The sequence below is a fragment of the Hordeum vulgare genome, chromosome 2H (genome assembly GCF_904849725.1).
Source record: "Hordeum vulgare subsp. vulgare chromosome 2H, MorexV3_pseudomolecules_assembly, whole genome shotgun sequence".
NCBI lineage: Eukaryota > Viridiplantae > Streptophyta > Magnoliopsida > Poales > Poaceae > Hordeum > Hordeum vulgare.
The window spans coordinates 115,869,225-115,886,402 of NC_058519.1; positions in this window are offsets into that span (position 1 = coordinate 115,869,225).

Genomic DNA, 17,178 nt, shown 5'->3' on the forward strand with positions numbered 1-17,178 from the left:
CAGTTTTCTTAAGGCATTTTGCCTCACTCTTTTCTTCTGCTGAGGAAGCTTTTCTCTTCTTCGCTTCCTTCTCAGCAGCTCTTGTCTTTTTCGCGTCTGATGCAGACGGGATTAATTTCTTCACATTTGAAGCTTTTGGTGAAGGTGTTTTCTCAACAGATTCTTCAGCTGGCAGTGAGGAACCAGCTGGAACAGAGTCATCAACTTGCTTTGGTGAAGCAGCTGGATCAGTAGCAGTTTCATCAGGGTTTGCAGTTACATCAGGAGCGGTCTCAGTGATGATTTCTTCAATGGCCGGCTCATCAGCACGGCGCTCTTGGTGTTGTTCCTCAGCTTGAGGAATTTCCTCCTCATCAGGAGATGCATCTTCTGGCTGTTCAACCAGGGGCTGAGGAGTTGGTGCTGGTGGGGGGTGACGTTTGTTGTAGTCATCAACAGCACTAGTGGCTAGCTTGATGAAATTGCGTTTGATGCTTGTGCGGTCTGACAGTTTCTCACACTTGTCAGTCAAGACTTGCAGCTCTGCCTGGGTGGACACCAATGCTTCAGGCGTCAGCTTGAGAACATTTTGCCTGAGGAATTTCTCCTTTCTGGCCTTTGCAATCTTTGCCTGCTTGGCCTTCTGTTCCTTCCACTTGTCTTCGTTTATGAAGGTAGCCACCATGTGGCTGACACGAGGAGGAAGTTTCAAATCATCAATGGGTGTGTTTGGGTCTTCATACCACACATTGATGAAGTCGAGGAGGACCTTGGGGTCCATCGCCAGAGGAATAGCACTGCCTGATGCTTGTGCTACCCTTTCTTGCTTGTTCCTGATGATGGCTTCCAGAGTTTCATCATCATATTCTTCACTTCCCTCTGATGCAGACGGGACTGTGATGATTTTGCTGGGGCTGGGCAGAGGTGCAGGTTCAGTTGTTGTCAAAGTCTTCAAAAGAGGTGTTGAAGACTTTGTCTCCGAGCTAGTTGCAGCTGGGAGTGAGGAGCTAGAGCTGGCAGTCGTAGTCTTCACGACTTTCTTCTGTACTGACTTTTGAGGTGGAGCTGAGGGCTTTGGTGTAGATGCCATTGGTGCTGAGGGTTTTGGCGCTGACGGTTTTGGAACCGAGGGTTTTGGAGCTGAGGGTTTGGTGACAGAAGTCTGTGCAAACTTCTCTTGGGGTTTTGAAGCTTTTGGCTTTGTTGGCACAGACTTTGGTTGAGGAATCTTGGAGCCTGAGGTTTCTATTGCTGAGGAATGAGCAGCACCGGAGGCAGCAGCTGAGGATTCATGAAATTTCTTCACTGCTATTTCTGCTTGCTTCTTGAGCTTGGCGAGATGCCTTTCTTTTCCATCTGGGTAGTCATCAAGTGTCATAAGACTTGAGGGATGAGCTACTTGATGATCCTCAAGTGGGGCCCTTGTGCGAGGAGGCTTCAAAGCGAATTTCTTCGCATATTTTGGAGTCACAAACCTGTACTCCTTCCACTCCTTTGCCCATCTGCGTTCAATTTTCTGCAGCCTAATCTTTCTTTTAGGCATAGTCTCAGGTTCATCATCAGGCGTGCAATAGTCCAGGTATATGTCATCAGGAATATCAACAGCTGTGTTCTGCTCCAGTTTCTTTCCTCCCTTCTGTTTCCTTTCTTCCTCCATTTTCTTCAGACGAGGAACTTTCTGAGGATTTTGAACTCTTGAGGATTCTGATGAGCCTTGAAGAGTTTCTTCCAGAAACGCTGCAAATGAGTTAATTTGATGAGAACCGAGAGATTCATCAGCTGACATGTGTGTACCTGTGAACACAGTATAGTTGCGAGGAATTTGGAGAGGTCATATGCGTTCTCAGATTTGAAGAAAATGGAAAAGTTTGACAGTTTGAGGAATATAACCAGTGGTTGAGGAATTTTCTTAAGCATTCTGTTCTTGGGTTCCAGAGTTGTACAGATCCGAAAATTCGCACAATTGAGGAATCTCGTGAAAATCTTAGATGCTTAGCTAGTTCATCAATGATTGTGGTGATGGATAGTGTTTGAGGAATCATGTGCGCATCGTATCTTGAGGAAAAACAGATTTCACATGGAGAGGTAAAATTTCAGATCTAATTTGTTGTAAAAATGGGATATAATTACCCTGGAAGGTGCGGACGAAGAACACAAAAAGGTGGTGTTGGAGAGGCTCTTCGGTCAATTGTCCAATGCACCCTAACTTGGTAGCAGAGGACGTCTACGGCGGCGGCGGACGTAGATGTTCTGACTCCAGCATGATCCTGGCAGCGAGAAGGTTGAGGCAGTGAAGCTCTTCCTTGCCGGCGACAAGACTACCAGCGGTGGCGCTAGGGTTCGGTGTGATGTGGCAGGAGAGCGATGAGGCGAAGAAGATGATACCGAGGGGGTTAAGGACATATTTATAGCTCAAAAGTTACTGTTTGGCGCGAAAGTTTCGGACCGAATAGCCCTTGCCTCTACGTCTCCGCAGGACACGTGTAGCTCCCGTACGATGTGGTGGAGATAGTGGAGATCGTGGCTATCCAATCGTGGGAAGTAGGGGTTCAGTTACTGTTCCTTTGAAGAAAATAATTTTTTGAAGATTTGAGGATTTTCGTTACAAAATCATCAGCTGACAAGGATGCATTGAGGATTTTGAACAAAGTTTCAAGTAGAACGCATATGAAGAATTGAATAGACTGGATAAGTATAGCATAGAGGGAAAATAGGGTCCGATCACATTCACTTAGCAGAAACATCAACTTGAAGAATTAGCAATAAGTGAATGCTGTTGAGGACTAGAAATCACAGTCTACCTAGGCAAATGAAAGTCATCAAGTGTTTTTGAAGATTTTGCAATAGATCATCACAATGAAGAACAACTGTTTTGAAGAAAAATGCATTGTGAGGAATTTGATCATTTGAAGAAAATCAACTTGAGGAATTTCACATTGGGCGGTGGCGTTGCCCACCATATAAGAATGTTGATTACACACGCCGCGTACAATTGTCGTAGGGCCCTGAGAATCAATTTCTTCGTTAATTTCTTCACATTCAGAGTGACTTTCTTAATCGGTTGAAGAAAATCGTTTCATCATGTGTTGCACATCTAAGTCATCAACTTTGCATAAGTGTTAGGATGTGTGTATGATTTTACAAAACATTTGAAGACTCTAAGATATTTAGCTCACATCGCAACTTGCAAAACCTTTTCTCATCCAAGGGCTTAGTGAAGATATCAGCCAGTTGATCATCAGTCTTCACATGGTCGATGAGGATATTGCCCTTGAGGACATGATCCCGAAGAAAATGATGACGAATCCAGATGTGCTTGGTCTTCGAGTGCTGTACTGGGTTGTAGGCAATCTTGATAGCACTCTCATTTTCACAGTAGAGAGGCACATTCTTCATGTTGATGCCGTAGTCCTTGAGGGTTTGCTTCATCCATAGTAATTGAACACAGCAAGAACCAGCAGCAATGTACTCAGCTTCGGCAGTGGAGAGTGATACGCAGTTCTGCTTCTTTGAGGACCAACAAACCAGTGATCTTCCGAGGAAATGGCATGTGCCAGAAGTTGATTTGCGATCCACACGGTCACCAGCATAGTCTGAATCAGAATACCCTACCAGATGAAGATTGGAGCCCTTGGGATACCATAATCCTAGTGTTGGTGTGTGAGCTAGGTATCGAAGAATATGTTTCACAGCCTTATGGTGTGATTCCTTCGGTTTTGCTTGAAAACGTGCACACATGCAAACACTAAGCATTATGTCTAGCCTAGATGCACATAGATACAATAAAGAGCCAATCATAGAACGGTATACCTGCTGATCGAAATCTTTACCATTTTCATCAGTGCCGAGGTGACCGTTGGTAGGCATTGGAGTCTTGGCACCTTTGCATTCATGCATGTCGAATTTCCTTAGAACATCCTTGAGGTATTTCTCCTGTGATATGAAGATTCCATTGCTTTGTTGACGAATTTGAAGACCTAAGAAGAATTTCAGCTCCCCCATCATAGACATCTGATATTCTTCACTTATCATATAGGCAAATTCATCACTGTATCTTTTGTCAGTACAGCCAAATATGATATCATCAACATATATTTGACATACAAACACTCATTATCGTAAGATTTTGTGAAAAGAGTTGGATCGAGTTAACCAGGTTTGAAGCCTTTCTTCATGAGGAATTCCTTCAATGTATCATACCATGCCCGAGGGGCTTGTTTGAGACCATACAGAGCCTTTTTGAGTCTGAAGACTTTGTCTGGATTCTTTGGATCCTCAAAACCTGGGGGCTGAGCAACATATACTTCTTCCTCAAGCTTACCATTGAGGAATGCACTTTTCACATCCATTTGATATAAGATGATGTTATGATGATTAGCGTAAGCAAGTAGAATTCGAATAGCTTCAAGTCTAGCAACCGGTGCAAAAGTTTCAGCGAAATCTATTCCTTCAACCTGGGTGTAGCCTTGGGCTACAAGTCGTGCCTTGTTCCTCACCACTTGACCGTCCTCATCTTGCTTGTTTTGGAAAATCCACTTGGTGCCGATGATGTTATGCTTGCGAGGATCTGGTCGCTTGACGAGCTCCCATACGTCATTCAGCTTGAATTGAAGAAGTTCGTCTTGCATGGCTTGGATCCACTCCGGTTCCAGAAAAGCCTCAGCTACTTTTGAGGGTTCTGTGACGGATACAAAAGAAAAATGCCCACAAAAGTTAACTAAGTGTGAAGCTTTTGAGCGAGTGAGAGGACCTGGCGCGTTGATGTCGTTGAGGATTTTTTCAAGTTCTACTTCATTTGCAATCCTCGGATTAGCTGGTTGAGCATTTTGTCTGGGCTGAGGAAGTGGTGCTGTTGCAATTTCCTCAGGAGCATCTTCTTGACTTTCATCAGCGATGGGGATTGTTTCTTCACCAATTTCCTCAGTGGGGACAATGTCTTCAGTAGGCTTAAGCTTTATTGCTTCCTCAGGAGACAACTTATCTAGATCAGAAGGCAATTGCTCTCTTTGCGAGCCATTAGTTTCATCGAACCGCACATCTACAGTCTCAACAACTTTGTTGTGATAGTTGTTGAAGACTCTGTAGGTGTGCAAGTCCTTTCCATAATCGAGCATAAAACCTTCATGTGCCTTAGGTGCAAATTTTGAGCTATGATGAGGATCTCTAATCCAGCATTTTGCACCGAAGACTTTGAAATAACTTACATTGGGTTTCTTGTCAATGAGGAGTTCATATGAGGTTTTCTTGAGGAATTTGTGAAGATATACCCTGTTGATGATATGACATGCAGTGTTGATTGCTTCAGGCCAGAAGCGACGAGGAGTCTGATATTCTTCAAGCATAGTTCTTGCCTTTTCAACCAGAGTCCTGTTCTTTCTTTCGACGACACCATTCTGCTGAGGAGTATAAGGAGCAGACAATTCGTGAGTAATACCATGTTCATCAAGATAATCATCAAGACCAGTGTTTTTGAACTCGGTTCCATTATCACTCCTAATATGTTTGATCTTGATGCCGAAGTTCGTCGAGGCCCTTGAAGAAAATCGTTTGAAGATTTCCTGCACTTCAGTTTTATACACTATGATATGCACCCAAGTGTATCTGGAATAATCATCAACTATGACAAAGCCATATAGAGATGTTGCATTGGTTAGTGTTGCATAGTGAGTAGGTCCAAACAAATCCATATGAAGCAATTCAAATGGACGGGTAGTGGTCATGATGGTTTTGGAGGGATGCTTGGATCTGGTCATTTTCCCAGATTCACAAGCACCACATAGATGATCCTTAAGGAATTTGACTGTTTCGATGCCAATGACATGCTTCTTCTTTGCAAGTGTGTGCAAATTCCTCATGCCTGCATGACCTAGTCTTCGGTGCCACAGCCATCCTTCTGAGGTTTTTGCTAGTAAGCAAGTGGCTGGTTGAGGACCTGTAGAGAAGTCAACAATGTACAAATCCCCTCTTCTTACACCTTCGAAGACTTTGGATCTGTCAGATTCCATGATGACTACACATCTATATCTACCAAAGATAACAATCATGTCAAGATCACAAAGCATCGAGACTGACATGAGATTAAAACCAAGGGATTCAACAAGTATCACTTTGTCCATATGCCTATCCTTGGAAATAGCTACTTTGCCAAGTCCCAATACCTTGCTTTTACCTTTATCAGCATATGTGATTTGCTTCAGAGGTGATGGAGTTAGTGGCATATTCATCAGTAGGCTTTTATCACCAGTCATGTGATGTGTGTAGCCACTATCGAGAACCCACTCAGTATTTTTGGGTTTTTCATCCTGCAGATGAATTAGTACAGCTTACCATCTCATATGCTTCAAATTTGAAGAATATGATACTAATTTCATCATAACGGAAATGTAAGGACGTGTGAAATATTTCTATTTCATCAATCATTAGCTTGCGTCCTATCAAGCATTTCCTCAGGTCTCCAGCAAATTCTTCACATGATGATATTCATCTGGAGACCTGACCTGCAGAAGTGATTAGTTTGATTTCTTCACCACCCACATCTGAAGGGGTGGCAAAGCGTTCATCATCCTGCGAGCACCATATGATAAAGGTGGCATTGAAGCTAATGCACTTCTCTTAACAGTAGGGGGGTTAAAGTACTCATATGAGTATGCAGAGAACTGGTTTGAGGATTTATGAACATAATGATTTGAAGAATAGGGCTCATAATCATATTCCTTGTAGTTTCCCTGCATGTTAGACGCATAAGCATGGGTATGAGCATAGTTTTGACCAGTTGAGGATTTTGATCCTCTTGAAGACTTTGGTCCTCCTAAGGAATTTGGTGTGGGGTTCAGATTCTTCAGAGGTGATGTCATGAGGACATTTACTTGAAGATTTTCAAGACAACTTTTGGGAACCCAGATTTTCCTCACAGGAGGGCCATTCCTGCAGTTAGTTCCAACATATCGAGCAAATACTTCACGAGATTGATCTTTGAAAAGTTTATAGTTGGAATCAAATGACTCATCCGAGGAATAGGATAATTCACATGAGAAGCCAGTTAGATTAGATGGATCAAAAGGAGGCCCAGTAGCAGCAACCCATGAGGTTTTGGGATACTGCTCAGGTTTCCAATAAGATCCATCAACATTCAATTTCCTCTCAAAGGCAATTCCTTCTTTCCTCGGGTTCCTGTTCAAGATCTACTTTTTGAGCACATCACAAAGGATTTGATGTCCTTTGAGGCTTTTGTACATGCCTGTCACGTACAATTCCTTCAACCCTGCATTTTCATCAGTGACATTTGTGTTTTCCTCAAGTGAGGAATTAGACACAACAGGTGCAGTTGAAGTATTTGTAGCAGAGGTAGCATTTGAAGATTGTGGTGAAGAATTAGTAGTTTCACGATCAATGCATTTAAGACATGGAGGAATAAATTCAACTTGACTTGCGCTGATCTGTTGAGCTAGTAATGAATCATTTTCCATACGAAGATCATCATAAGACATCCTCAGCTTCTCAAGGTCAAGCTTCCTTTGAAGAAATTCGTAGGAAAGCTTCTCATGATCAGTGAGGAGTGTATCATAACGATCCTGAAGAATATCAAATCTAGACTGAAGATTTTTCATGTCATCAGCGAGGATTTGATTAAGATTCATTTCATCATTCAACAGATCATCACTTTTGTCTAGCAGTTTTTGAAGCTTTTCCAAAGCAGTTTGTTGTTTAGTGGCAATGATGGCAAGTTTACTGTAACTGGGTTTTTTGTAATCATCATGTTCACAGTCACTTGAATCAGATGAGGAGGTATTATGTGATACCTTTGAACCTTTTGCCATGAAGCAATAGGTTGGAGCGAAGTCATCAGCATAGTCATCAGTATGGATGGTGCACTCATTTTCTTCAAGATTGAAGATTGACTTGCTGACGAAATTGGTTGCTAGTGCAAGACTAGCCTGTCCAGATTCTGAATCTTCTCCAGAGCCTTCTTCATCATCACATTCTTCTGATTCTGCCTCGGAATCCATTTCCTTGCCAATAAGTGCCCGAGCCTTTCTGAAGCTAGTCTTCTTGTGTGAGGAGGACTTTGAAGATGAGGATTTTGAAGATTTCTTCTTCTTCTTTGAGTCATCAGAACTGTCATCCTTGTATTTCTTCTTCTTTGATTCCTTTCCCCAGCGAGGACAATCAACAATGTAATGACTTGATTTCTTGCACTTGTGACATGTCCGTTTCTTGTAGTCCTCAGATGCAGATTCTGATTTCCTCATGTCTCTTCTTGATGATTTACCAAACTGGCCTCGTCGTGTAAATCTCTGGAATTTCCTCACTAGCATTGCAAGTTCCTGACCAAATTCTTCAGGGTCACAGCTGCTCTCATCTGTGTCTTCTTCTTCAGATGAGGAAATTGCTCTTGCCTTCAGTGCACGTGGTCTGGAATAACTTTGTCCATATAGATCTCTCTTTTCTTCTAGCTGGAATTCATGAGTATTTAGCCTTTCGAGGATATCAGCAGGATCTAACATCTTGTAGTCTGGTCTTTCTTGTATCATCAGAACTAAAGTGTCAAATGAAGAATCCAAAGATCTCAGCAGTTTCTTCACAACTTCGTGATCAGTGATGTCTCGAGCTCCCAGTGCTTGCAGTTCATTTGATATGTCAGTGAGGCGATCAAAGGTGTCTTGGCAGCTTTCATTGTCATGTTTCTTGAAGCGATTGAAGAGATTGCGAAGAATATCAACACGAGAGTCGCGTTGGGTTGATACTCCTTCATTTACCTTGCACAGTCTCTCCCAGATCAGTGTTGCAGAGCCTAAGGCACTTACTCTTCCAAACTGGCCAGGGCTCAGATGACCACAGATGATGTTTTTCGCTTGAGAATCGAGTTGTTTGAATTTATTCACATCAGCTGCAGTGACACTAGCAGAAATGATGGGGACACCATTTTCCATTATATACCGGAGATCATTGTCTATAGCTTGTAGATGCATTTGCATTTTGTTCTTCCAGAAGGGAAAATTCTTTCCCTCGTAGGTGGGACATGCTGCAGTCACCTTAAACATGCCTGCAGTCGACATAACTAAAACTCCAGGTGGTTAAACCAAAATAACACAGAACAAGGGAGTACCTTGCTCTGATACCAATTGAAAGTGCGTTATATCGACTAGAGGGGGGTGAATAGGAGATTTTTAGAATTTCATCACTGAGGAAATTCCTTTTGAGGAAATTCCTCACTGATGACTAACTTACAGCGGAAACAGTTAAGGATCAGTCGTGCAATCGTTCACAACAGCAGTATTGCAGAGTGAAGATTATGAAAACAGATTGCACAGTAAGCAGGCACACAGAATACAGATGATGATTAACTCAAGTGAAGAATTTGGGGTTGAGGAAATTCAGAGAAAGTCTTCAGCAAATTCTTCAAACAGTCACAGTGAAAGTCATCAACACATAACACAGAGAAAGTAAAGAGTTGAGGAATTAGAACCCGATTCTTGGTGAAGACTGTTGTTGATGACCCAGTTCCAACTGCTGTGACAGTTGTACATCTGGTTTGGAGCGGCTTGGTATTGAAACCAAAGGACACCCAGTCCCGGGACACACAGTCCCTACCGTATTCTCCTTGAGCTAAGGACACACAGTCCTCGTCCAACACTCGTGGTAAGTCTTCAGGGAAGACTTCCAAACCCTCACAAACTCGGTCACCCGGCAATCCACAATTGACTGCTGGATTGCTCTATACCATGACGCCTAACCGTCTGGAGGATGCACAGTCCTCAAAGGTAAAAGGCTTCAGTCCCACACAGGAACAACTTCTTCAGTGATGCTCAATCACTAGGTTTGGTTTGTGGTTTCGGTGGGTGGTGTATTTCCTCACTGATGATTTACTCTCGAAAGCTTTGAGGAATTTGGGTTGCTCTTATGACAAGTGTCAGTTTCTAACGGAGAAGCCAACCAGCTAGTGGTTGTGGGGGGCGGCTATTTATAGCTTGGGAGCATCCCGACATGATTTGACATTAATGCCCTTAAATAATATGACCGTTGGAGTGGATAAGACCAGTGACTTGGCGTGGCTATCGAAACGGTCGGGACCCTCAACTGTGAGAGTCCTCATGTCACTCATATTCCTCACTTGAGGCTTTTGATAGAATTTGGCTTGGGTTGAGCATCATGAGGAAATCCATTCCATAGTGTTACTTTGACCCCCTTTAACAGTACGGTGTTCCTATTCATCAAATGCGAAGAAAGTATAACAGAAAACGTAAATCTTCATGCTTCAATTTCTTCAGAACGATTTTCTTCAGGAACCACCGATTTTCTCAATATTAATATCTTCATGAGGAATATCAATTTCATCGCAGATTCTTCGCGATTCATTTCTTCAGCTTCAGACCAATTTCTTCAACTGAAGACAGATATTTTTAGGGGTCGATATTCTTCAAATATCTCAAACTCCTCAATGACTTATAGATCCTGTGTACACTTATAAACACATTAGATACTTAACCTATAAGTCTTCAAACCACCAAAATCACTAAGGGGCACTAGATGCACTTACATGATGCCATCGATGTATCCATACATATTGGTATGCCATGCGTACGTGTGTCATGCTTGATATGTATGGGGTTCGATTACCTAGTCGTGAACTTTAGTAGCACTCCTTACAAGGAAATGCCCCTTTGTGATCCAACGAGCCTTGGTAGTTCGCTACTGCTCCGGACACATTGGTTGACCGGCATGTGTCCTTCTTAGCTGCTGTGTCTGTCCTCTTTGGGGAAATGTCACGCGATGTAAGGGAGTCCTTGTAGCTTGCTACGACTCGTCTACATTCGCTGATGACCGACACCTGCTTTGTTGGGTCATGTATGCCTGTCCTTGTGCGGTACTGCCACCTTGGTTTATGACTAGACATGTCGATCCGGGTTCTTTGACATTGGATTGCTAGCGACACTATCGCATACGTGAGTCAAAAGACGCAAACGATCCCGGCTAAGGTAAGGCTGCAGCCGTGGAGTTAACCATGCGTGAGACCACAAAGGGATGCGATGTGTTACAGGCTGGATTCCTATGGCTTAGGATCGGGGTCCCGACAGCGTTGGTATCAGAGCCTGACTGACTGTAGGATTACTAAGCCAAACTGGTCAAAGTTGAGTCTAGAATTGCTTTAGTTATATATAAGGGAATTGTTTGTGGAAGGGAACGTAAGACTCTTGTTCTCTTCTCAAGTTATTCTATTCTGGTCATCCTCGTCTTTTCTGCGGGAATTAAGGACTAGGTTACTCATCTTCTTCTAGGCTCGTGTTTTGATCGGTAGATTATAGGACTACGGGTCAAGAGATATGTGGTTTCTGTCATTCCTAGGAAAAGGAAGTAGGTTTGATGATCAGAGAGTTGAACTTGATAGTTGAGTGGTTACGATACTCCATTTTGTTTTTGAGCATTTACAGCCGTTATGCTGCCCAATTTTTCATTCGGAGCTCTAATGCTTTTGCATTACTCTCTATTTACAGATGCTTGGCCGCCCTTCTCGTCAGGTGGTACGTCTGACCAGGTGCATTGATGTGCCGGGTCATACGGCCATGCTGGTCAGGGTGATGTCGGTGTGCGGTTACCGCTGGTACCCCGAGTACACAGTAGAGGAACAGTATCGAGACTTCAACCAAAGCCAGTACATCTACACTGTTAGGGTATTTCCAGACTACCCTGGAGCTGAGGAGCCAATCCATTGGTCCTATGGGTTGGGAGTCACTGTTGACATGGCAGTACAAGATGCTGCCTATTCAATGCTGACTATTATGAGAGCGAGACATGCACTGCTGCAGAATTCAGAGTTCTGCTATGTTCCGGCCTCTCAGCCTGGTGAAGAGGGATACCTCAGTGGATTCTATTTTGATTCTTCTATGGAGGATCCACTACTGCGGTCCACTGTTGAGATGCTAGAGAACAGAGACAGGGATGCTCGTGCTCTCCGCATGGAGCTTTATGCTACCCGTGCCCGTCTGTGGACAGCTTTGATGCAGCTGGCACCGGTAGTCCAGACAGGGTATGGAGAGATGGAGATGCCGAACCCTGTTAGGACACATCTTCCGGGCCACGTTGATTGGCCAGCTATAGGAGGAGTCACACCTCTTCGGGGACCCCTTTTACCACCAGTCAGGGGACCAAGGCCACATCCGTGTCCTTATGGATCCTAGAGATCTCAGGCTAGAGTGTTTCCTGATCCGCAGGTTGAGCTTCCAGGTCATGGAGGTAATCTCTATGAGATGTTCTATGTGGATGCCTGAGCTGTGAGCGGAAGGATAGTATGGTAGTAGCCGTACGTTCACAGTCCTGCATGACTTGTGAAGTATGCATGTAATGTGAAATGAATTCCAGAGGCCTAGATAAATAATGTATAGGAAGCTTGTAAGCCTCTGATGAGTAGTTTCATAATTTCAGTAGTTTGCTCTTCGAGTAAGTTTGTACTGAACTATGTAAGGGTGTGTATGAACCATGGTGTATATATAGCAGTTGCTTGTTACCATGTTGTTCGGATATTCATTTCCGCATTCCGTGTGTTCAGTACATTCTTAATCCATAGCTAGTATTGATATGATATTGGTCTAAGCTATGAGTTTGTTTGTCAGGATGGTGTTCACCAGGTTGAACCGTGCCCTTGCTCATGAGCAAGGCGAGGGTAGTCAAGCGTCGCAGGAAGACCTGCCTCACCCGCCTTCTCTGGTGGAAGTGATGCTTGAGGCAGAGAGAAATAAAAGAGAGACCAACCGACTGTTAGAGCGTATTGAGCAGAATACGGCTCAACAGCCTAGGAATGCCGCAGTGTCCCTCAATGACTTTGTGAAGTTGAATGCTCCAAAGTTTCATCATTCCGTCGATCCCCTCGACGCTGATGACTGGCTGTGCAGCATCTCACGCAAGATTCGCTCTGCGAATGTGTCTGAGGCCGACAAGGTGACCTTTGCAACATATTTCCTAGAGGGACCCGCCAATCTATGGTGGGAGAACTTTGAAGCTATGCGTCCCGCTGAACCAGTACCCACATGGGCAGACTTCAGTGCCGCTTTTCGTCTGCACCATATTCCAGAGGGCCTGATGGACAGAAAGAGAGAGGAGTTCTGTGCCTTCACTCAGGGCAAGTTGCCTGTGGATGCCTATAGCCGCGAGTTCGTTAATCTCGCCCGCTATGCAATAGAGGAGGTGTCTACCGACGCCAAGAAGCAAGCAAGATTCTGTAAGGGTCTGAGCCCTGAGCTCCGTCGTGACCTGCGCCTCCATGAGTGTGCAAGCTTTCAGGCCCTGGTCAACAAGGCCATCAGTGCGGAGACTGGTCATACTAACTTCGAGGCCACAAGGAAGCACTCCCGTGACTTTGGCTCATCTTCTGGTTCCGCATTTCCAAAACGCAGGCTGTGGGTTCCAAACAGTTCTCTGCCGCCAAGATACACTCCGAGGCCATCCTACGTGGCGCCTCCGACGAATCAGGCCAACCCTCCAGCAAAATCTTATGGTGGTCTAGATAGCAATGCTGCACCACGTGCCAACCAAGTGATATGCTACAAGTGTGGAGAACCAGGGCACTATTCCCGTGAGTGTCCTCAGAATGTGGGTGCCAAGCAACCCGGAAAGTCCGTCGGGCAAGCCAAGTCGGGCAAAGCTTTTTATGTGAAGCCAACTCCTGCACGTGGCCGTGTGAACTATGTGTCAGCAGAAGAAGCTGCAGAGGATCCCGACGTCATGCTGGGTACGCTTCTTGTTAGTCATCACCCAGCGTCTGTTCTCTTTGACACTGGGTCTTCTCATTCCTTCATTTCAGAAAGTTATGCACAGTTGCATAACATGTATTTTTGTGATATGCCAATCCCATTGGTTGTCCAAACCCCTGGTAGTAAATGGCAAACCTCTAGGATAACCTATGACAATGAAATTCTAGTAGATAGGCTAGTTTTTCTAGCCTCATTAATAGCCTTGAAATCTTTGGATATTAATATCATCTTGGGCATGGATTGGATGTCAGCTCACTATGCCAAGATTGATACTCATTCTAGAAATGTCCAGCTTACCCATCCCTCGGGTGAGATAGTAAATGTCTCCACTCGAGTTGCCAAATGCCAACTCTATTCCCTAAATGCCAACCCTCTTCCGGAACTTGAAGACATTCCGGTAGTCCGTGACTTCCCGGATGTCTTTCCAGAGGAACTGCCAGGAATTCCACCTGACAGAGATGTAGAGTTCGTGATAGATCTTGTTTCAGGAACTGTCCCAATAGCCAGAAGACCATATAAGATGGCACCCCTGGAGCTAGCCGAACTTAAAAAGCAATTAGATGAGGCCTTGAACAAGGGTTTCATTCGTCCTAGCTCTTCTCGTTGGGCTTGTCCCGTCCTCTTCGTCAAGAAGAAAGACGGAACGGATCGGATGGTTGTAGATTACCGACCAGTTAATCTGGTCACCATAAAGAACAAGTATCCGCTCCCCAGGATCAACGATCTGTACGATCAGCTCGCTGGATCCTCAGTCTTCTCCAAAATGGATTTGATGTTGGGATACCATCAAATTAAGATTAAGAACGGGGACATTCCAAAAACGGCTTTTGTTACTCTTTATGGCCAATATGAGTACACCGTCATGTTCTTCGGGTTAACCAATGCCCCAGCCACCTTCTCTCGACTGATGAACTCAATCTTCATGGAGTATTTGGATAAATTCGTTGTGGTATACCTTGATGATATTCTCATCTACTCGAAGAATGAACAAGAACATGCCGAGCATCTAAGGCTGGTATTGATGAAACTTCGTGAGCATCGCCTTTATGCCAAATTTTCAAAATGTGAATTCTGGTTACCAGAAGTGACCTATCTAGGACACGTAATCTCTGGTAAGGGTATTGCTGTCAATCCCGAGAGAGTTCAAGCTGTCCTTGATTGGACTCAACCTGAATCGGTTAAGCAAGTTAGGAGTTTTCTTGGTCTAGCGAGCTATTGTCGCCGCTTTGTCGAGAATTTCTCCAAGGTTGCAAAGCCTCTAACCGAGCTCCTCAAGAAGGATAAAAAGTTCGAGTGGACACCACAGTGTGAGCATAGTTTTCAGGAACTGAAAAGACGCCTGACTTCCGCACCTGTGTTGCTACCACCAGATTTTTCCAAGGACTTTGTTATCTATTGCGACGCCTCGCGACAAGGATTAGGTTGCATTCTCATGCAAGATCGTCATGTGATCGCATATGCATCTCGACAGTTGCGTCCACATGAGGATAATTATCCCACAGATGACCTTAAGCTTGCAGCTGTGGTCCACGCACTAAAAACCTGGCAACATTACCTTCTGGGTAATCGTTGCGAAATATTCACTGATCACCAAAGTCTGAAATATATCTTCACCCAGCCGGATTTGAATCTCAGGCAAAGACGGTGGGTTGAGTTGATCTCGGATTACGACTTAGGGATAACTTACACCCCGGGGAAGGCCAATGTTATGGCCGAACCACTAAGTCGTAAATCTTATTGTAACAATTTGATGCTACAACAAGGTCAACCACATCTCCATGAGGACTTTCGGAAGTTGAATCTTCATATTGTTCCTCAAGGATTCCTTTCTACCCTGGTGGCGAAGCCTACTCTTAAGGATCAAATTATAGCTGGCCAAAAGTGTGACAAGGGTATATCATGGATCAAGGAGAATATTTTTAGCGGAAATGCTAAAGAATTTTCCATGAACGATCAAGGTGTTGTGTTCTTCCAGAATCGTTTAGTGGTTCCTAAGAACCCACATCTAAGGCAGTTAATCCTTAAGGAGGCTCACGATTCTCCTCTCACCATTCATCCCGGTAGTACTAAGATGTATCAGGACCTACGCCAGAGGTTCTGGTGGACTAGGATGAAGAGAGAAATTGCTGAGTTCATTGCTAACTGCGACGTTTGTCGTCGAGTTAAGGCAGAACATCAAAGGCCTGCTGGCACCCTTCAACCTCTAGCTATTCCTGAATGGAAATGGGATAAAGTTAGCATGGATTTCATTACCGGATTTCCCATGACCAAGAAAGGGAATAATGCTATCTTTGTGGTCATTGACCGTCTTTCCAAAGTGGCTCATTTTCTTCCTGTTCGTGAGAGTATAACAGCTAGCCAGCTAGCAGAGTTATATATCTCTCGAATAGTGTCTCTTCATGGTGTTCCCCTGGAGATTAACTCGGACCGTGGAAGTATCTTTACTTCTCGCTTCTGGGAAAGTTTTCAGAATGCCATGGGGACTCACCTATCTTTTAGCACTGCTTTCCATCCCCAATCACGTCGTCAAGTAGAAAGAGTGAATCAAATCCAAGAAGATATGCTCCGAGCTTGTGTTATATCGTTCGGTATGAATTGGGAAAAGTGCCTTCCATTCGCCGAATTCGCTTATAACAATAGTTACCAATCAAGCTTGGGCAAAGCCCCTTTTAAAGTTCTCTATGGACGAAGATGTCGAACACCTCTAAATTGGTCAGAAACCGGAGAGAGGCAACTCTTTGGGCCGGATATGATCCAGGATGCAGAAGAGCAGGTTCGCATTATTCGTGAAAAGTTGAAAACAGCCCAGTCTCGTCAAAAGAGCCAATATGATCGTCATCATAAGGCTGTGACCTTTGAAGTTGACGAGAAGGCTTACCTTCGGGTTAGACCTTTGAAGGGTACCCATCGATTCGGTATCAAGGGCAAATTGGCTCCTCGTTACATTGGTCCTTTTCGCATTCTTGCTAAACGAGGAGAAGTTGCCTACCAGTTGGAACTTCCTCCGCATCTTTCCAAGGTTCATGATGTTTTCCACGTCTCGCAACTCAGGCGTTGCTTTTCGGATCCTATCCGTGAAGTGGACCACGAAACGCTTGATCTCCAAGATAACCTTTCATACCGAGAATACCCCGTGCATATTCTTGATCAAGCTGAGTGTACCACTCGACGTCGAAACCTCAAGTTTCTTAAAGTTCAATGGTCAAATCATTCTGAAAAGGAGGCAACTTGGGAAAGAGAGGATTGTCTCCGACTTGAGTATCCTGCGTTATTTCCAACGACTTCAAAATCTCGGGACGAGATTCTTTTGAGTGGGGGTGAGTTGTCACATCCCTGACACCTTAAGCAAGTTAGTCTTGTGCTCATGTCTTCTTTGCATTTTGCATCTAAAGTTTCAACAAGAACAAGAAAGTGGCAAAGGAAAAACTCAAAACCCTAGCCACTACTTTAAATA